General features: G+C 48.2%; 1 protein-coding gene across 3 annotated transcripts in view; it reads left to right on the top strand.

Annotated features, from left to right (window-relative positions):
• The window catches only part of ITGA9 (integrin subunit alpha 9), a 331177-nt gene that overhangs the window by 227845 nt on the left and 81176 nt on the right, over positions 1-22156 (top strand). The window lies entirely within an intron of this gene.

The following is a 22156-nucleotide window of genomic DNA, read 5'->3' as shown; positions in this document are numbered from 1 at the left end:
ATTCCGAGTTCCCATTTACATTTGGATCCATTTCTGGATTTCTGTGTTCTGTCCCCTGATCTGTCTACCTCAAGGAGACATCAATGCAGCTTTAATTGCTGAAGCTTCATATGACAGCTTAACATCTGGAAGAAGTAATGTCTCCCTTAGCGCTCAACTTCTTCAACTTTTTCTGCCTAAAGTCACAGGCTTATTTTTTCAAATCATTCCTACAAGTTCAGAAAAATTCCATTGCAATGTGATTGGAATTACTTTAAGTATGTACTTTAATTTTGGAAAAACATACACATTTTTCAGTTTTCAGGTTTCTCATCCAAGAATCTACTCTGTCCATTTACTCTTCCTTTCTGTCCCTCAGAAGAATATCATCATTTCCCCACTGAGGTCCTGCCTCTTCTTGTTATTCCTGGATATTTGCTGTTGTAAATATTATATATTTTGGGAAATCTATTATATTTTTTTAGAAAATCCATGGTATTTTTTAACTGCTCTTAAATAATATGAAAAAAAAAAAAGCTTTCAGGTTTGGTATAAGTTTAACTGGTGATTTTATTGAACTTGTACCTTAGCTTTTGAGTTTCATTCAGCTTGGCCTGTTTTAGGTAGAAATCATAACCTATGCAAATAATGATTTTGCCCCTCCCTTTTAATATTAAAATCTCACTTCCTCTCCCAGAGGAGTACCCTGCCTCTCGCTTCAAGGCAGGTTGAAGAGCAGTGGGCATAGTGAGCATCCTTCTCATTCTCAACTGTAATGGGTCATGATGGTGGTTATAGACCTGAGTTCTATGTTTTATTAATCATATTAAGGAAGTGCATTAACATGGATGAGCACTGACATCCTGTCAAATATACTTTCAGTCTATTTGTAAGATCTTTGCAAACCTAAAGAGCTTTTATGCATGAAAAGGAATTGTCACTTCCATTGGTATGATATCTAATACCCAAGTCACTTATTTTCAAACAATTACTATTTTACAAATACTCACATAGTACTTACATAACTTGTAAGTCAAAAACATGGATTTCAGGGGTTTAGGTTGAACCATATGAAATTGATATTATTGTCACTCAAAGATAGCCAAATATTGGCAGTGTCAGGTGGTTCAACTTAATAGATTTTCTCATTTAGCTTTGAACACAAGCTAAATCACTTGAACTTTTTCATAAATCTCTGACTCTCTTAAATACTTTCAATACCTTAAAAAAACAAACTCTTGATTCACCAGTCAGTGGGCTAACACTGAAAACCAACTACATAATTGCTGCCATCAGAAATCTAAATTTATTATCTCTAGTCTGAGTTCTAATTTTGACTTCGGTTCTGATTTCTTCCTGGAGCTGCACTTGTACGGACATTCCCAGAAGAGTTAGGGCTACCTGCTCAAGCCTGAAGCATGGACTGGCATTGCTGGTGGGAGATTCGGATCCAGGGACATGAGGATGCTACTCTGGTCCTTTATTCAGTTGTCCAACGTAGCCAACAGTGTTGTTGCTCCACCTGGTCCCCTCCAGTCCCTTCCTGCCATCTTTGTCCCTCCACCCACAACGCCGCACCTTGGTTTTCTTCTAATACCCAGGCATGTGACTCTCGTACTGAGGACTGACCTCGGGTTACAGGAGCCGCTTTACCTGTAGTCCTGAAGAGCCATGAGTGCCTCGACTTGGCAGCCTTTGGCCATGACCGTGTGGTACAGATATTACAAACGTCCAGCGCTCGCAGATCAGGACAGCTGTGAGGTGACTCACTCCAGAGCTCCCCTGTGGGATCAGGAGAGGCCACCCTCTGCAGGACTTGGCCTGAGCTCACATCCTTGCCTGACTCCCCCCACCCTCCAGACCCCTTTTCCTGCTTCCCATACTTTTTTACTGGTGCCCTGGGAGCACATTTTTAAATGCATCTTTTGATCTAGAATACTGATCTTGGGGTCTGCTTCTGGGTACCCAGACCTACAGCAGACAGGCCCCCTTTTCTATAAATAGGCTTTGTTCATCACAGCAGAAACTTCCCAAACTGATCTGACCAATCAGCTATGTTTTGTTTTGTTTTCTGTGACCACAGGCTTTTCCCTCAAATGACCCTGTTTGGAATATCTTATCTTTGTAACACAACCTAATCTCAATCTACTTTATAAGTATTTGTTCTGAGTGATTACTTGTTCTGAGTCAGGCCCCATCCAATTCAGTGAAATCTAAAGTTTTTGATCAACTTGGGTCCCTGAAATAACAACTTTTTTGTTAATTACTCTTCTTAAACTATTGGCCTCTGGAACTATTAATGTTGCTTCTCTTTTTTGACCCTTTAATAAGATCAAGTGTATTTTAAAATCTCCAGCCTCTACTTGGTCATTACTATGTCATTGGACTCAGTTGGCGAATACTTGATTTAGTTTTGTTTCGGTATTCGTAAACAAGATTTGTCTGCAGTTTTCTTTCTTGTGTGGTCTCTGTCAGATTGGTGTCAGGCTTTTGCGAGCATTCAAAAAAATAAGCAGGAAGTTTACATTCTTTCTCTGTACTCTGGGAATGCACGTGGCACGGTCATGGCCACAGCAGCAGGCCGAGGGAGCCACCCCTTAGAGCAGCACGATGAATGCACCTGTGCTCAGGACTTCACTTGCATTACTGTGTTTAAGCCTCACACCCACCGGGTGAGGTATGTCCAGTTACAAGCTGAGTTTTCCTGATGAGGAAACCGAGGCTTAGCAAGGTTAAGGAAGAGCCATAGGCAGTGAGTGGCCAAATGGGAATTCAGGCGCAGACCGGCCACTCAGGAGCTCAAGTGCATCTTCTTTGCATAAAGAGGCTTGTTTACATGTCCAGCGCAGCGTTCTGGCGGCTCCCGTGGCTCCGGGGCCGTTCCCCTCGGGAGGGCCCGGTGCTTCGTGAATGAGGTCTTTCTCATGACATCATCAGCAGTTTTTTGTGCAGGAGGTAACGGGCAAGGAAGCATTGATGAATTTGCAGAGACAGCTGCAGTTGGGCTGAACAAGGCTCTCTTCAGTATCCCAAGGATGTTGGCACACGAACCCAGCTCCCAACCAGTTCCTCCTGAAGTTCGCTTTCCTGTGGTGCCTGCATGTCTCCACGCTGGATCCTGGAAAACTGGCAGGAGCCTCACCCTTGGGTTTTCCTCTCTGAAAGTAATTTGTCCCCAAGTGAACTCAACATAAAAGGAAGATCGCACATGAAAGCTTTGCCCTGAAGTGGGATTGGAAAGGTGGAAATAGCACCGTCCTCCCTGTTTTGACATTTACCTGTTGAGCATTTGACAGCTGGGTGGGGAGACGCTGGTGGCTTTGTGCTCTTGGCACAGTGAGTCTGACGAACCAGGATGTTATTGAATGATTGACTACATATATCATGTAACAAGCGGAATACTATGACACGTTCTAATTTCCTGATGTACCGAGTACAATGGGGTGATGCTGAGTTGTAGAGACAGCTATGATTTTCATGAGATAAAAGCCTCTAGTTTTGTTTTGTTTTACTCTGAATAAGCCAAAGGCTAGTTTTCTCAACACGAGGCTGAGTGAATAACATGGAACCCTCTTTTGCTTCATTTAGAATGAGGCTTGGGAAGTAACCATTAACCTATATCCTAAAGATCTATAGGGATTAATTCTCCTGCAAGTACAGAACTAAACAAATGGGAAAGTGGGTGCTTAGAGAGGTGTAAAGGGCAGCTAGCTGAGTCATGACTAGGATCACAGTGCCATCCCTTCTCTCAGCAAATATAAATCATGTGTTCAACATGGATCAGGCGTAGGAGATGCATGAGCAAAACAGACATAAGCCCTGCCCTCAGTCTGCTTACGGTCCATTGGGGAAACAGTTCTGGATGCAGTGGATCAAGACCCTGGTGAGTGGATCGCACGTGGGTGTCATGACAGATTTTCTTGAGGTGCTGTGGGAGGTTTCCGGGAAGAATAGAGATGCTGCTACTGGAGGGAATACAGACCCTGCAGGAAAGGTCAGCGTGGTGAAGATGGGGGAGCGAGTGAGCCAGGGAGAGCCCAAGGTGAGGGGAGGGACAGGAGGGGCCTGGTGGCACAGGCTGTGTTCAGACCCACGGCCAGACGTCCCCACACAAGTGGCAGGGAGGTTGTGTGTGCATTTCAGCTTCTGTTTTTCCTTATTGTTGGAGCCTCCAAATAGGTTTATAAAATAACATAAAAATGTTTATGTACTTATTTATTATAAAGCTCTAGTCCAGCACTTATGTCTGAGGAAAAAAGGGCCTACTGTTATAATTTTTCCTTACTTTAGAGTATTAGCCGAAGAAAGCTGCCCTTAATGAAAATAGAAGCTTTTTAACTGAGACCAGAATTGTCATCACAAAAGAATCATTTACACATTTGGTTGCTGCTGATGGTCATTAGTCCAAGCTCTAAATCTGAACCTTGTCCTAGGAGGAGGGAAGCTCAGGCTCTGAAAGACCTAAAACGTTACATTTTACAGGTGGGACAAGCCCCCGGGAAAGGAAATGGTGTATTGAATGTCACAAAGCCACATGCATATCGATTTTTTGATTCTTGTTTCGGAAAACCAAAGTTGGGTTCAGAATAGTTCCTTTTTTCTTCGGCCTCTCTGAAAGTGGAGCTTGGTGTAGGAGATCGCTGAGGCTCCCAGCTCCGGTTTCCAGGCTTGGGATTACGATGTGTGTTCCCTGAAATGCTCTACCTGCGCTCCCCATCGGCTCCCGTCCAGCTCCAGTGTGCAATATTAGTTTTGGCTTTGGGAAATAAGGCCTCTTTTACTTGGCTGAAAGTATACGGCAACCATTTTATTTTGCTTGCACCTCACGAATTAATTGGGCAACGAGGGGAAAGAGTATGCACGCTGGGCATCTGGGCTTTTTTAAAAGCCACAATCCACTCAGCTTTCTAGAATCCAGCTTGCTCTTTGGGAAGGAAGGAGTGTGTTCTAGCAGGGCCAGGCCTCATGGGGACTTCGGGCTGGAAGCAGCAGAAAATGAAAAGGTTGACTGATAGTCCAACAGTTTCCATGGGGTAGGCTTGACGTTGGGGGTAAAATGGGAATGCAGGATGGAAGTGAGGCCAGAGGAAGTTTGGTTTCACAGAACAAGAACCCAGGCAGGTGAATCTCTTACATTCTTGCTTCCCTCCCCCCTGCACACATACTGGCCTGCTCCAGAAGAGCCACTTGTCCTCGCGTATCTTGCCCGTGAGCCCTTTGAGCTGTCGGGAGGACTCTTCCCTGTGAGCTCCCTCGGGAAATCTTCCTCTCGGCCTCGGTTGGACTGCTGGGCTTTTTGATTCAACTTTTTCCCAAAGGGATGTTTTTCAGACCATTCCTTTCCCTATGACCTACTAACCACAGGCAAATGGTGTCTGCCATTTGCCAAGCCTGAAATGAGGATGTGGGTGCAGGTGGTCTATTGGAGCAGGGTCCCAGGGAACAGGAAGGAGGGAAGAAAAGCCCACATGAGTGTGTGTTTTTAGGTCACCACTGCACCTTTGAGAGGTGTCAAGAAAGTCACTCAGAAACCTCTGTTAGAGGACACGAGACGGCATTCATCCCCCAGCTCCCGCTCCCAGTCAGTTGCGGGCTGCCTCTGAAGGAGTAGATTGTCCTGCCTGGCAAGGGAGCGGATGAGTGTGAGCACCCACGGAACCGTCTGCCGTGCCGGAGCTGAGATCAGAGCTGGGCCAGGAGCAAAGGACACACGGGTCTGAGGCATATGCTAAACCCGTTTCTAACCCCAGTCCCAACCCAAGCTCCTAGAACCTGAGCTCAGCCCCTCACTGCCTTCTTCCTTTTGAGCAAACGCATTGGTCAGCTCTCCTCCTCAGTTTCCTGAGATTTTCCATGAGCCCACATGGAAGACAGTCTGCATTCTAACTAGAGCTGAACAGGTAGGACTTTGTGTTTTGGAGGGAGATGGGTGGGGTTTGAATCGAGACCTTGGCTCTTCCTGATCACTGTGCTGGACACTGGATATAAATTAAGGCCCATGTAAATGGGAAAATGTCTGAAAAGTTTTGACATTTAAACCGTGCTGTGCCAGAAACCTTATTTTGAGCTAAACAAATAAAATCCAGACTTTAGGGAAGGTAAATAAGAAATTGATTACTTTAACCTCAGACTCCTTCTGTTTACAAAAAGATTAATACTGAAAAATTTATAAACATCTTGACAGAGGTCAGTGCAGTTCAAATAAAAAGTTAAATATGCTTCAACAATTTACAGATACTTAGTTAAGGAACAGTCTTACCAGTGAGTTATCTACTGTTTAAGTGCGATCTTGGGGAGTGGCTGCACCTTCAGCAGGTGAGGAAAACCACGTGTTTGAAGGAGGTTATGAGACCCCTCCCCTGTTTTTACTATGTGGTCTTGTCCTATTTGTTGCTACTTGTAGTATCGTCCAGCGCTTTGGAGGTCTGGGGACAGTAAATAAAACTGATGGCCTTTTTTTGTCATCCGCCCTGAGTTGGTATGTTCCTCTGAGTTCAGAGGTTCATTCCTCAGCCCGCAGGGACACAAGTACAGTGGAAGGAGGTGATGTCCAGGTTTCTTGTGCACATCCAGGGCCCCGTTTCCCTTCGCTCCAGGCGATGGGCTCGATGGTGACCTCGCCGCTCAGAGCCTAGTGAAAGATGTGCTACGCAGTTGTTTTCTTACGTTCTCTCTCTGTTTTCATCCTGTCTGCCTCTCTGTGGTGGCTAACCAAAAAAGAACTGACCGTAGCCTCTGAGCAAGAAGAGTGGGGACAGGCCGGGGCTTCCCTTGGCTGGCAGCACGGGCTGGCAAGGGGCTGGGTGGGCGGGTGACCCCGTCCTCCTGGCCACCCCTTCCTGAGTGCTTCCTGTTGGCCGGGTAGGACCGAGGTAACTCACAGGGACCCTCATTTACTCTTCACAGCAACTCTGTACCCGTCACTGTAACAGACCACCGCCAGATGTAATGGCCCAATACAGCAACTATCTAATGTCGCTCATCACCCTGGCGGTGGTCCCTCCACTCGAGGCCGGGCTCCTGCCCTCATGCAGGCATCTGTGGTGAGCCGGCAGGCCCGCAGGGCCCCCCAGGGTCCAGGGCAGTGGGAGCAACAGCTCTGTGGTCCTGTCCTCCAGCAGACCGGCCCCAGCTCATGCACGTGGGCTCCAGGAGAGCCAGCGGAAGCTCCCAGGCCTCGGGGACAGGCAGAGCATCACTTCTGCTGCTCTGTGGCAGTCGGAGCAAGTGGTGTGTCCTGCCCAGACTCAAGGTGGAGCAAAGAAGTCCACCTTGTGCTGGGGGTGGCCGCAGGGAGACAGGACATAGGGAGGGGTGGAGGGAGGCGTCGCTGTCTTCACTTCTCACCCTGAACTCGAGAATCCTACAGGGAGGAGGCAGAGCACACCTTCGGGAGGCTTTGGAAAGTCTGGAGCGGAGCTGGAGAATCCAATGTTTCTAAAGAGTACTCTCAGGGTGAACCTGACACCAGGACGCGGAAGGGATCCCGTCGGACTCTTTCTTGTCAGAGAGAACACCGAGTACAGCGTTGTACTTACCGCTCTGGCTTGATTTTCACAAAGACTCGGCAGAGCCCTGCGAGGGAGAGGAACACACCCCGTGTGGGAGGGGGACGCTGTTGGGCACAGTCACAGCTGTCGTCTCAGGGAGCACCCCTGCTAACCCTGTGGCCATGGAATGATCATCTCCGTTTCACTGAGTGCTAGACCCAGCTCAGGAAGATGGCGGTTTGCTCCAAGTCACAAAGCCAGCAGGTGGCGGCGCTGGGACTCGAACCCCCATCTGCCTGATGGCAAAGCTTTTCCGTTGCCATCCTGCCTCACAGTTAAGGACAGGGCCTGATCCCTGACATTAGGGAACTGACAGGAAGTAAATATTGTGTCCCCCCACCCCACCACACGTCCCGCCCAAAATAGAGAATGATGAAAGGTAGGGTTTGAGGATGAGCTCCCGAGTGCAGTTCAGGTGGGAGGAGGGTGAGCAGGGCTCTCACCTGGACCCTGAACAGAGTCGTTCTGGCTTCAGAGCGTCTTCCAAAAGGGATTCTGAAGCCTGAACATCAGAGCTGGGGTGACGATATAGTCTATCAAACTGGGACACTTCAAGGACTTACTGGGAGCATTATTAGTTATTAGCCCCAGGAAAACAGGCATAAATTGGGACTGTCCCAGGCAAATGGGATGCATAGTCACCCTACTAATGGCCAAAATACAAGGAAGGCTTGGTGACTGTGCAGGCTCCCTGGAGTGGACACAGGGCAAGACTCTGGCCTTGGAGCCAGACGAGGTGGGCCTTTGTGTGCCTCCCACCCCCACTATCTGACTCTGGGTCTCTGCACAGCAGCCCTGACGATGCCTAGTCATCTATTGTTGTGCAGCAAATTACTGCAAAACCTAGGAGCTTCAAACAGCGAACAGTCAATATCCTTCACAGTGGGCCAGGAATTCGGGGTGCTTCTAGCTCAGGGCCTCTCACGAGAGCGCAGTCAGGATGTTGGCTAGGGGTACAGTTATCTAAGACTTGACTGGGCCTGGAGGATCTGCTTCTAAGGTAGCTTCTCACGTGGCTGGTGGATTGGAGGTGGCGGTTGGCAGGAGGCCTCAGGTCTTCCACACGAGGGCCCCTCTAGCAGATTGTCTGAGTGTCCTTACAACATGGCAGCTGACTTTCCCCAATGGGAACCAGGCAGCTCATGACCCTCTCTCAGAAGTCACACACAATCACTTCCACCACATTCTGTTACTTGGAAGGGAGTCCATAAATCTGGCCCACATTTGGGGGCAGGGGACTGAGGCTCCACCTCTTGAAGGGAGGAGGGTCAAATAATTTATGGACATATTTGAAAACCACTGTTCCTATTCAGGATGCATGTTCCAGACTTATAATTTAGGTACCGTCTGTAAGGTTCCTGCAACAGTACCCAGCATTCATTAAAATCAAAGATTCTTAGCTCTCCAGGGTCTAGCAGCAGCATTCCCAAATGATGATGGACAAAGACAGGGTTCGAGATCCAGTAAGTCTCGGCATGCCTGCCAGGCATGAATGAACCTGAGTCACTTTTACATCTAGGTCTGAGGAAATTAAGTCAGCTCTGAGGCTTCTTCAGAAGCCTCATAGGTCATTCGTCTGTGGGACCAGGTAGCCAGAGGACTCCATCTCAGTGTGGACTTTAACACATGTGCCCCTAAACCCCTCTGATGAGCACCCCCAATCCCTCTTTGGTGCATGGGGCCATCATGGCTGAGTGTCCTCCCCTCTTAGGGGCGGTGGGCCCCAGAACTGTAGCACCCAGGCCTACTCTGCTTCGGTTCTCCAGCCCACCCTCTGCTAGGCCCTTTCAAGGGCTTTTATTTAATTTGCTTCCCAGAACACTGGGAGATAAGTATTTATACCTGTTTCAACCCTTTTCGTGGCAAGCAATGAAAACTCATCCCAAAGTGGCTTGGGTGAGAAAACAATTTCTTGTTTTGCAAACTGAAAAAAACCTAGGGTTGGCTTTAGCCACAGCTTGTTGTAGGGCCTCAGAAAGTTGTCACAGTGTCTCTCCATCTGTCAGCTTCTTTCTCATTTTGGCTCATTCCTTAGGCTGTCCCCTTGGGGTGGCAACATGGCTACCAAGCCGCGGTGAATGAGCAGTCTCATGGCATAAAAGTCCTCGCAAAAGTTTCATTGAGTCTCATTGGTCTAATTGCCTTAAGCCTGGGTCACATGCCCCACCTCTTAGGGGAGTGGGAGTGGGGATGGAGTGCCACCCACAGCTCCTGGGCTGAATATGGGGAGGAGATGGCTCCCCAGAAGGAATTGTGATGGGTCCTCACAGAGCTGGAGGACAACATTGTTATCCTCATTTACCAGTGCAGAAATCGGACTCAGCGCAGGCAAGGAGCTTGGCCATAGTCTCACAGCTAACAGTTGTTGTAGGGATCCTACTTCTCCTGCTCATGTTGACGAAGGAAGAGGTTCTCTCTCTACCTCAGCCTTGACTCGTAAGTGCTCTGTGGCCATCTTAAGTGTCCACTTAAAACTCTAGGACATGACCAATGGTTCTAGAAGTGACTGGGTTAAAATGCCCTTGGTGGATCATGGCATTGGATGATACCTGCAGAGGGGAGGAACCAGAATTTCTAGTTAGGAAAACCCCTCTCAGAAACCCTTGAAAGAACTAGGAGCTTTTGTTGTCTCAAGGTCCATGTGATTTTTCCTTTTGCTTTTTAGTGCTAATTGTTAAGATTCAAACACAGAATTCTTCTCCCACCTGTCACTTCTTAGAAGTTAAAAATTCATCTGCTGAGGAGATGCAGAGTTGGTGCTCACAACAGAGGGGACTCCCTCCTCCACAACCCCCTGTCTAGAAGGTTCCAGTTGAAAGGACTGCCTTTTGTCTTCAAATACAGAGGAGGGCAGTGGGCTGAGCCACAGATGGAGGAGGGAGGAAGGCCTCAAGAAGACAAGAAACAAGCTCTCTCCCCAAATAAGCAGAAAGCCTGAGCTGTGAAACCCAGATTGTTGGCCCTGGGGAGGGGCCCAGGGGTGCTTCCCTCATGAGGTCATTGGAACACGGCAGGAAACCTGAATCTTGTGCCAAAGAAAACTCTCTGTGCCCTTCGTAAAAAGCCTGCCGAGCTCTCTTCACCACGGGGCAGCTGCTGGAGACTCACGAATGGGCCCATTGGCTGCCAGCAAGCCTTCTCCTGGCCATTTCTGAAGGCCTGGGGCCGCTCTCCTTGCAGGCACACTGCTGTTTCTGTCTGCTCTAAGGGCAAGCCGTGGATCCTCCAGGCCGATGAGATACCAGCCAACCCTTATAGTTCTGGTTGGGAAACCCCACGCAGACCGGAGTCTGTTTCGTGGCCTGAAATGCTACATATGAAATGTTTCCTTCCCCAGCAGAAACAGCACATGGGGTCCCAGGCCGCCCCTATGCAGCCTGCTCAGTGCGGGTTATGTCTGAGACAGGATGGCCACCATCCAGATGGTCACAAGGAAACAGCTCGGGGTGGAGGAAACGGAGGCACTGTGTACCCCCCGCTTTAGCCACCAAATAGCTGCACACATTATGGCAGATCATCCAACTTCCCGGAGCCTCATTTTCCTCACCTGGAAAGTGGGGATTATGAGACCCACCTCACAGTGTCAGGCTTAAATAAGATGGTGCTTCAAGGTCCCAAAATGAGAAGACACTCAGTAAATGTTTATTCCCTCCTCCCTTTCTGTTCTCTTCAGCACTTCTTCACCATAGCACCATTACATTACTCTTCTATTTGTTGCAGGGGCCCAGGGGTCAGAGGCAATGAGGAGGAAGGTGACATGGGGCATCCCAGTGACAGTGGAAGGCCTGTGAAGGGCTCCCTTACACTAGCAACCCCACGGGGGCCCCACAGACTTCATAGCATCCCTGGAAGGGGCCGCCTCAGATGTCCACTGGCTCAGCAGACCAAATCCTACTCCATCTTCCAAGGCTGTCCTCCAGTGGGGGTCTTGCCCGGGGCCAGTGTTTCTGAGAATCCAGATTGGTGCTCCTCCAAGCATGGTCTCCTGACACAGCGTCCACACCACCTGAGACCTGATGAGGAAAGCACATTCACAGGCTGGTCCCCTGTGACTCGGAAGTGCTGGGGGTGAGTCCCAGCAGTGTGCATCTGATGGCGACAGAGTTTGAGAACCTCTGTGCTGTCGCAGGTTATCACAGAGCAAAGGAAGGAAAACCCGTGCGCCCTGCGCCCTGAAGGCCCCTTTGCAGACCGGTGTGTGAGGCGGTAGGGGCCCTGGGGTTAGGCTGCTCACTCCCATGCAGCTGCCAGGAGACCTTGGACCAGTTCCTTCACCCTCCCTGGGCCTCTGGATCCTCATCTGCAAAGTAGATGATCTAATAACCTCGTAGGGTTGTTGAGAAGCATAAATCTGTCCATCCTAGCAAAGTGCTTAGCACAGTGTCTGCCATGTGACCAGAGTTCAGTACATGTTAATTCTGTCTCCTGTTTTTCAGGCAGCCCAGCCAGGTGGAGGGTCATATTTCTGGGAGGGCTTTGAACAGCTTAGGATTTGCCAGCCAATGTAGACGGCAGCGCAAAGGAAACACGTGAAGAGTCCCTCGAGAGAGCCGAGGAGCAACCACCACCATGATATGATGGCAGCCGCCATAGTGACTTGCTAAATCCTTGTAGCAAGGCTGTGGGGTAGGAATGACTATCTGTGTTTTTACAGAGGCACTTAAGGCACCACTGGGTAAGTGGTCAAACTATGACTTGAACCCAAGTCAGTTTGAAAAAAACCATTGTGCAATCACAAACCGAGAAGTTTCCAGGGTCCCGGGTCCTTCCCCTGGGAAGCTCTGTAAAGAGGAGAGTGGCTTTAACCTGCTGTTCAGGGTCCCTGCCTGGAGCCTGGTGCGGACGGGGTGGGAGGCCTTCTTCCCAAAGTGGACAAAGAGAAGACGCTCAGGAGCAATAATTAAATGAGTTCATGTTTACGAGGCACTTAAGTGGATTAAAATTGATACGTGAGTCATGTAAGTCTGTCTGCACCGCCATCTTAGCTTGCACCCTTCATGTTTGGCGAGTGGAATTCTTTGTTTTAAAAGAGCCTGGTTTGCTTAGAACTGGCATTACCAGTAAAGCAGCCCTGCTCGGCATTGTGCATTAGAGAGAATGAGAGGTTTTCTAAGACCTGGGAGGCCATTTGCTCAAAGCCTGAAGTGCTCCCACTGGTGCCAGGTTGGCATCCCCGAGCTGGGGCACAGAGAGAGGAGGGAAGCTGGGTGTGTCTATGATGGTCTCAAAGTTCCCTAGAATGAAATCCTGAGATAAGACATCACGTGAAAGTAATTTACGAGGAAGTGTTTCCAGGAGAGACCAGTAGGGAAGTGGAAAAAGGAGGCCAAGCAAAGGTATATCACAGTTCTCAGGGGGCGAGAAAGATTAGGTGGGTAACTTTGGCACAAAGTACAGGTCACTTCTCTGTGCTTCCCAGTCGGGGACAAGGGCTCTTGGGTAAGGGTTCCCCCAAGGGGGTGTGAATTCCCAAGCATTTCCATCTCTCCACGTTCACAAACAGGTGCTGGCAGCTGGAAATCACTGCGCACAGCCACATGGGAAGAGAGGCATGGGGGTGTGGAGGGGGCGCTGCCTCCTTCCATGCCCTGCTGTGAGCGGGGTGGTGTGTGGTCAGTCTAGCCATCGGAAGCTGCACTAAAAACCAGTGTGGAAAGCAAGACAAATGAAAACATCGTCAAAGGGAGACTAAAGAATGAGCAAAACCGCCTGTGAGGGAGACACCCAGCAAATGACAGAGGGAGACACACAGAGTGCTGATCAGTCCATTCCGTCTGCAGCGCCAGGGCATGGGAAGCCATGAAGAAGCCAGTCCGTTCATCTGTGCCCTGCAACCAAGCCAGCCTCTGACATCCAGCAAGTTCAGAACATACTGGCTCTTAGGCAGTGTTATGAACCTGCAGCTCATCCTTTTTTTTTTTTTTTTCCAAGAACCAGGAAGAATCCGAAGATCTTTCACAAACAACTGTAGCAAGATTGAATTTAAAACCTAGCCATGAAAACAACCGAAAGCAATGCTTACTCTTTGTGTGAGTCAGTTTACGTAAGTGGCCAATTAACTGAAAATGTTAAAACCAAATATAGAGAAAACCAGCTACAATCCTAGGAAACCCAGTCCATCTCCCTTAAAAATACAAAAAGGACACATAACCTTTTAGTTACAGTAGTGGGTCCTTCTCAATTCAGTGCTGTAAAACGGACTTGCTCTTGTTCTGACTGTGGTATCGAGCCTTGAGGTTCTTGGCATCAGGCTTTTCCTTGGAAGGTGTGCAGTCTGAAGGTCCTGAGATACAGCCTGTGTTCCCCTCTCTGTCCTTCCCATGGGCCTCCAACAGCTGGAGCCTGCAGCTGGTGTATGTCGCTCTGTTGGACCAGCCACCAAGGCAGTCACTCTGCGTCTGGCATGGAGCGGGAAAGCTTGCTTCGGACCTCCATGCCTAGTACATGAGATTAGTCTACTCATACCTGTTGAGTAAATTAATAGCAGAGCACAGGTCCTGCAGGGATCCATCCTCTGCCTTTTAGTCTGTTAGATACAGTTCTGAATAAGGAGGCCCTCAGCTAGATCTTGCCATGTTACGAATAGTATTTTTTATTGTCATTTCATAATAGCATTTGACCTATGTGTCTTAGGTTCTCTTATACATGGAGCTCCATGTCAGCCCGCTGAGCGCACCCCACCTAGGCAGTCATCACACCCGGGTCTACAGGGATGTTTCCTCAGCAGCCGGGTCCTTCTCCCTCCCACAGGCTGGGAGCACCACCTGGGAGACAACAGGGCCTGCTTATAAAACCAGTGAAGGACATCGAGGCTGCCCACGAAATAATTATTAAATGAGAGAATGGATGTAAAGACATAACAGAAAACATGCGTATCTCATACGTACGAATTATGCTATAGGAGCTGTTTCCCATTTGAGGCAAAATAAGAAACACTTGTTGAATGAATGGATGGGCTTCCTTGGGGGGCAGTGGGAGGCCAGCACCCATGTTGGAGCTGGCCACGGTCTTTCCAGTTCTTCTCTCTTTGTCACTGCCCTGAGGGCATGGGGGGGCAGGGCAATGGTCTGTGAGGCTCCCATCCTGGGCAGGGGAGGGCATAATGACAGGTATCCTGTCCTCACGGGAGTTAGAACCCAGGGAAGGCGCTTTTTTTCCTTCAGGCTAGCTCTCAATCTCTTCACCTCCCTAACGGCAGTGACTGTCCTCGCCCTTGGGGTCAGTGTTTCAAAAGCTGACATAGAACACTTGCTCCACGTGTTTCAAAATCCAGATCTTCTGACCCCTCTTCTGCTCTTAAGAATCCCACTCGGAAGGGTAGGGCCCGCAATCGGCATCTTTAACAAGGATCATGACGTAACCTAACCTTTGAGGGCTCTTAACTTGAGTGCACGTTGGAACCACCCAGGGAGCTTTCAGCAAATGCTTGCCCATGCTGTGTGCTGTGATTCAGTGGGTCTAGGCAGGGCTTCCATCTGGGTCTTTTTTAGAAAGCTTTGCACACAGACATGGTCTTTCTGGCACATCATACAAATCAGAGAGAAGTGCCCCCTCTGGTGGTCCCCAGCCTCTTGGCCAGGAGCAGGACTTGGGGAGAGCAGTCTGGGCTGGAGTTCAGCCCCTCTCCCCACAGCCAGGTCTCTTGTGCAGTAAACAGCCTACACAGCTGTGCATGGTGTCTCTGGCCCCAGCCGGCTCCAGTGCACACTCCAGTTAGAAATTAGTGAAGGGTGTTGATTGGTAATAACCTCTGAAGGTCTTTAAGTAAAAGTGAACCAAGGAGTGTGTTAAGATGCACCCGGAGTAGCTTATAGAACAGACTGGGGACCAGCTGAGAGTAGGGCATCCACTAAGAGGTGGTTTTGTGCTGACCTGGGTGGGAGGAGGTTAGAGCTGATGTGTTGTGGCAGCAAGAAAAGAAAAAGGAGGGAGGAATCCTTCTAAAAGAAGATGCTGGTTCTTTAAGGAGAGTCCTGAGGTGTGTCCAAAGGTAGCCAAGCAGATATGCACCAACCTGAGGGAAGAAATGAGTAGGCGGCTGCCCCCAGAGATAGGCCTCCATGAGGCCCCCAGCGTGCTGTGTGGAGACACAGTACTCGGGGGGAGGTCCTCTCTGAGGCCCTGTCTCTTCGTCTGTGGCCAAGGCAAGTTCATCAGTAGCTGCCTCTGTCCCGGGCCCACAGTTCCCCACCCCAACTGCTTGTGGAGATGGGAGAGGACAGGGGACTACTGTCCATGTCCTTTTGTATCCCCTCCACCCACCCTGGAGACCACCTGTGCCAGTTGCTCTGCAGGCCGAGGCCTGCCTGTGTCTCTCTGCTTGGGGCTTTCTTGGCTACAGGCGTCCGCTATAGTCAAGTACCGAGGGGCTGGAAACACAGGACCATTGGTGTTTCTAGAACAGCTCAACCAAGGACAGGTGGATATGGAAGGATAGATGCCCCAGCTTTCTCACCCACTGGTGGCATACCTGCCCACTCCTTCATGGAGTGCCCAGAGGTCACCCCCTTGTCCCAGAGTCCGCTTTCGGGGGAATCTAGATAAAGGACATGTGAATGGGCAGATCTCCAGCTCCGGAAAAGTGTGTCCTCATACATACAGTAGCCCTCAAATAGCATCAGCAGTATACCTATTTTTCTGGAGGGTAGAGAGCATAAGGAAGGTGGTCTCCATGTGTTGACAGCCTATCTCCCAAGCCGATGGGCTCAGTGATGTAGAGCAGTGATTCTCAAATGGTCATGATCACAGAGGCTACCTGGACATCTTGTTAAGATACAGACTCTAATTCAGCAGGTCTGGGGTGGGACCTGAGAGTCTGCATTTCTAGCATGCTCCCAAGTGAGGCTGGCGCTGTAGGCCCAAGGACTACACTTTGAGTAGCAAGGCCCTTAGGGACAAAATCCTTTGGAAACAAGTTTTGAGTGGGCAGGAGTGTAAGTGGGTTTGTAGACAGGGTAAAATTCTTCACTGTGAGTACATTTCTAACCAAGATTCCTGGCCGGGATTTTAATAAGTACCCCTCAAACACTTGACTCCTACAAAACCTTTTCATCCAAACACTGCTCATAAATTGTTTTTATGCCATGATGTTAAATTCTTTCCTGTCCTTTTGGGAGAGGTTTCCACCTTGTTGATTTTCCAGTCAGCCTGTAGGGAAAAGGAAAAGAGCGATAGAAAATCAAAATAATTTGATTTGTGAGATAGAATGCAGCATTGAATTCTTAGCTGGTTGATTAAGAATTGGCAAGTTCTGGGAAATATTTTTTTTTAATCTAAGAATAGAAACCATGTTTTAAAAGATCCAAGAATAAGACATTGCCTCTATTTAACAGGAGGACAAACTTCCTAGGTGAAAATCAAATAATTTCTTCTTCAGCCTTAGAAGACATGGCTTACTGGTCTCTTCATTTGGGGCTTTTCAGTAAGAGCTGGTTGATTTCTTTGTATTTGTTTGTTTATATTCTCAAGTTCGTATCCCTGTGGTCCCAAAGGGAGCAATCACCAGCACTGGGGGAGGTGTTTTATTTGTCTGCACTTTGGGAAAATATAGAGATTAGCTCTAAACAGGGTTGATGTAATGCACCAAGAAGGGAATGTTACAGGAATAAGTCTATTCAACTCATTTCTAATTCATACTGGCTTTTAAAATGTAGTATTTTTACTCATTTTAAAACTTTCAGAGCACTTTTTTTCTAAGACCACGAGGACTGTTGGGGAGAAGACTCGCCTTTGATCAGATAATTGCTCCTTCTGTGCCTGCCTGTGATCGGTTCAGAGTGGCTTAACGTGCACTCACCAAATTCTGATACTCCGCGTCACAGGGGAATTTTGCTCTAACAGTTTTGTGGTTCATCCGTCTCAAACATCTGTCCTGACTGTAGTTCCTGCTTGCTTCACTTTTTTAAGCATGGAAAGAACAAACCCAGCATAGTCTGGGCCTTGGCTTCCAAACGGGGTTTTGACAAAATTTAAGAAAGGAACTTGCTTTGTAGTGCTTTCTTGGCCCCATTCCTCCAAATCCCCCACATGTGTGGGTGATCATCTCTGGTTCCCTCGGACTGCTCCGCTGCAGCACCTATCTGGCAGGAGGTCTGTAACCACTGACCCAGCCTTGCCAGGCTATCAGCCGTATTGGGCATCCGTATTAGACTCACCATATGTTCTAAGTTACATAAAGGCTGCTCTTGGTTCGTTGAGTGATGTTCCCCACCTTTCAGGCTTAGTTTCCATGGATTCTTTTGGTGGAGGAGGGAAAAGGGGACTTTGTCTGTTCCTTGTTTGGTTTCCCCACCCCAAGCCCGTTCTGATCCATTCTTACGTTGCCAGCTAGAGACCCCTGGGCAAGTGATATAATTACTTTGTGTTCCAGTTTCCTCCTTATAAAAGGGCTTCAAAAGGGAAGGTACCACCCAAAGGAGCTACCTGGCACGTAGTGAGCCATTACCGAGTAGGGGCCATCTGTGTATTCCATCCTTAGAGCCATCAGCACTAGCAGGCCAACAAAGTCTTAGAGGACAGATGTTATGACTTCATTTGACAGGTAAGGAAATGGAGGCTTAAGGAAAGAATGGTTGGCCTGACGACACATAGCTGTTGCAGACCTGAGCCAGTAATTAAAGCTGGGACACTAACTTGTGCACTTTCTATGCTGTAAGCTCATGTGGTTTTCTTCATGGGGAGGAATTTCATGGACGCTGTCCCAAAGGATTCCCCTCCGGGAATGGGACTGTTTTTTCTGGTGAGGTTCAGGCTGACTCATGGTCGAGTGGGGCCAATAAAGTATTTCCTGGGAATGAAGTATCTTTCTGTTCTCCCTGGGCCAGCTTATTGGGGACCCCTGCTCACCTCTGACTCCTCAGTTGATTAGAGAATTGGGGATAAAGTGCTTCCAAAATTTACCTGAATTTTGTATTCACTGAGTAAACATGGAGGCTTCTCTTACCAGCTCATAGGGGTCACACCTCTAGTGCCTAGATGAAGGAAGGGGGTCTTAGATGAACACCAAATTGCCAGACATGGGGATATGTGTGTCCTCTTCATTTTGACAAACCCATGAGGAAGCTAAAAAATGAGAAGTCAAATTTCAAACTTTTCCTGGCGCTGAGCCCTTGCTGGATTTTGCAGATTTGTTGCTCCCAAAGAGCACTGTGTTGGTGGTCAAATAAAGCGCACTCCAGAATGAAATCAAACGCTGTGTGATTGGGAGGAACAAGTCCAAAGGCCAACGGGGCTCCCTTACTTCATTATCTGATTCCTCTTCTCAACCACTGCACGTTACGAACAGGGCTGGGGCTTGGCTCCACTGGCCACACTCCCGGGCCTGGGAGAGCTGAGGTATGTCTGGAAAAGAGGGGGCCTTTGCCAAGGCAAGCATCTCCCATGCCAGGCAGACCAGCAAATGAGCTGCTTCTTGCAGTCCCTTCATCCAAATCCTCGACCAGCCAAGGCCCATTCATTTAATAAGCGCAAACTCAGGAGCTACTAAGTGCCAGGCTCAGTGCCAGGCACTGAGGATACAGAGGTGAATGTGCCTAAATCAAGCATGCTTTTCATCACATGTTCTAGAAAATGTTCATTGATGTTTTCCTGATCCTAAGAGTAATGTGTGTCAGTTAAAAAGAAATTAATTTCATTTAAATTGAATCACTCCATCTCCAGGGAGAAGCCCTGATAGCATTGTATGGTATTAGAGATCCTTGTTAGCCAAGGAAAGCGGGACTGAGAAAAAGGCCAGTTATGTGAATCTTCTTAGAATAAGATCCAAAATTTCATAGTAAAAAATTTTTTTTAAGATTTGATTGGGACATTTATTTGAAATATGGAAATAAGTTTATATTATCTTACATTTAACAGCTCTTGTAACATTGGAATTATAATGTCAAGGATCTCTTAGACCCAAGACAAAAGCTTATTTGCTTTATGAGCATCTTTTTTTTTTTTTAAAGATTTTATTTATTTATTTGTCAGAGAAAGAGAGAAAGAGAGAGAGAGCACAAGTAGGCAGAGCTGCAGGCAGAGGGAGAGGGAGAAGCAGGCTCCCTGTCGAGCAGGGAGCCAGACATGGGGCTCAATACAGGACCCTGGGCTCATGACCCAAGCCAAAGGCAGAGGCTTAACCAACTAAGCCATTCAGGTGCTCGCAAAAGGTCATTTTTACAAAGGCATATTTTTTCCAAAGGCTTCTCTTGATCTTTTTTATTTAAATCCTTATCTTTGGAAGCATCTTAAAGTGTTATCATCCAGGGATATTTATCAGATAAGTGATCTAACTCAGCCAGATCCAGATTTATCAGTGGCTTTGTGTGGCTTGAGCAGTTTTCCATCATCACTTTCATTGATTTCATGGAAGTCTGCTTCTTTTGCAGCAAGGTCTTAGTTTCCCTCTGCAGTAGATTGTACTGTATTTGAATTGGGTAATCAGAAGTCTGTTCACTGGTCCATGTTCCCAGTCAGCTGAGAGCCGATCATCATAAGTCTTGCAACAATGATAAAGTTGCATTCTCTAACCTAAACTCAGGATAGGCAATGATTGGGACATGGGAAAAGGCAGAGCCAATGGGACGCCTGATGTCTGGAACCTCTCCCACATACTTCCTGGTGGGCACCAAGTGTCTGGCAGAAATAATAGGCAACCCCCAAGAGATCACTATTTTGAAGCCTCACTGGGTCTCTCTGTGCCTTCAAGGTTGCCTGCCTGGCTGCCAAGGGTGTGAATGGCTCCATAATGAGCCTGTTTTTTAGTTATGCCCTGGGCTTGGTGTGAAACTGGAACAAAGAGGATGTTGATGCTGCTTTGGGGTAAATTGCTCCCCTGATGGGCCTGGCTATCCAGATTTCATAAACTACAGTTAGATAAGCTTTCTCTTGGTTAGTGTGAATTTAAAAAAGATTTATTAGCATGTGATGTTCCCCTTCCACTGTCGTTCCTCACCTGGGAGCAAACGCCCTGTCCTTTCCAGTAGCTCTCAGTGCCGGGAGCCTCAGCTATAAAGAGTGTTGTAGGAGGTCAGGTTCACCAGAAGCAGAACCTGAGATGGGGATTTCTGTGCAAGCAGCTTACTAGGGAAATGCTCTGGAAAGAAGAGGAGTGAAGGGAGCAGAAGGGGACAGAGGAAGGAACCCAACAGATGTGCTGTCAGCTGGAGGCTGCCTCAGCCTAATCCCACAGGGGCTCTGGAATCTAAGCCGCACTACAGAGCCAGTCTTACCTGGAGGCAGAGGGATGTCAATCCAAGAATGTCAAACCTCAGAATGCTTCTGAGGGTGGGTGTTGTAACCCTCCCCCTCCCACCCCAGGCAAAGCGGCTCCCATTCAGCTGGGGGCTTTTAAACTGTGGTAAAGGGGTTCTAGGACCAGCACCCACAGCATCCACACAGGGAATCGTAGTGTTTGCTTACCTCACAACTGTAGTAGGAGAGTGGAGCACAGGAATAAATAACCCCAGGAGGACTGTATCGGTGCTGACAGGCAGCAGAAGGGTGATGCCCGACATCCTTTCCTATAGCACCACCAGGAGTGTGTGAGTCATGAATCGTCCACTGAGCACTCTCTATCCTAGAGAGGTCTGTGGTTTTTGCTCTCTCTGCCTAGCCCCACCAAGGTCCAACCAGAATTCTGCAATCTCTAGTAGACTATGTAGGGTGGCAGAGAGCCTCGGAATAATGCATTAAATGCTGGCTTGTGCATTATTTTCTAGCATTTTGGAATTAACAAAAAGAAGTAATTTCAGCAGCTCTTGAATAATCAAAAGCAGTCTGAAGCCAAAGCCAAGTAACCTGAGGTCCTCTCAAGTTCCAGAGCAAATTTTTGAAGTCACAGTCATTCCTTCACACCCACACAAAATCTAAAAAAGTCTTCAGAGCAATGAATCTTTACTTCAAGAACGGATAGACCTTTGACTTGAATGGAAAACCTCTCTCCTGGTTTGAAAGGGATTTCCAGTGAGGTATGGAACTTCACAAAGGGAGTTTAGAACTAGGTTGAGAACTCATGTAATTTATATATATGCTGGGATGCTCTTGAGAGTAATTGTACCCCATGACAGATGTGAAACTGAGAGCCAATGTCACCTAGGCTTGGGCTCGCTGCCCCTGATGCCCACAAGCTGATTAGCTAGGATTTAGAGGAGCTTTTCCTCGGGCCAGTTGTGGACATTGCTTCTGCAGGGAGGAACAGGAGGAAGGAGATGGGAACAAAGCCCCCACAATGAATCATTAGGACCAGTCTTTGGGACATGTAGGTCCTGAGACAGCATTTGAGAAGTTATCCTCTGGTTTCCTTATTGAAATTGATGATGCATATCCTCTAGGTTCCAAGAGCAGCCCCTCACACTTCCATGTAAGTGTCTGTTTATCTGCTGGGAGGTCTCTTCTTTCTAAGCTATGAGCTCTTCAAGGATGGGGACTAACATCTTTCAGACCTGTGCCCTTCACGCTGATCGGAGTAGGTGATATGCTGACTCAGTTACCCCATAGAAGCTCAGGGTCCATTCTGAATCCTGTCCCGCTTCCACACTATGTGTGTGAACTTGGCACCCAGGAGGATTTGGGGCCAAGATGCATGAAGTAAGCCTTGGAAGGAGGACTGAGGAAAAGTATTCCTGATAGTGGGAACAACTTTAGAGTCC

This window comes from Halichoerus grypus, chromosome 1 (genome assembly GCF_964656455.1).
Source record: "Halichoerus grypus chromosome 1, mHalGry1.hap1.1, whole genome shotgun sequence".
Classification (NCBI taxonomy): domain Eukaryota; kingdom Metazoa; phylum Chordata; class Mammalia; order Carnivora; family Phocidae; genus Halichoerus; species Halichoerus grypus.
Note: the sequence above shows the minus strand (reverse complement) of the source record. Positions and strands in the feature narration are given on the sequence as shown.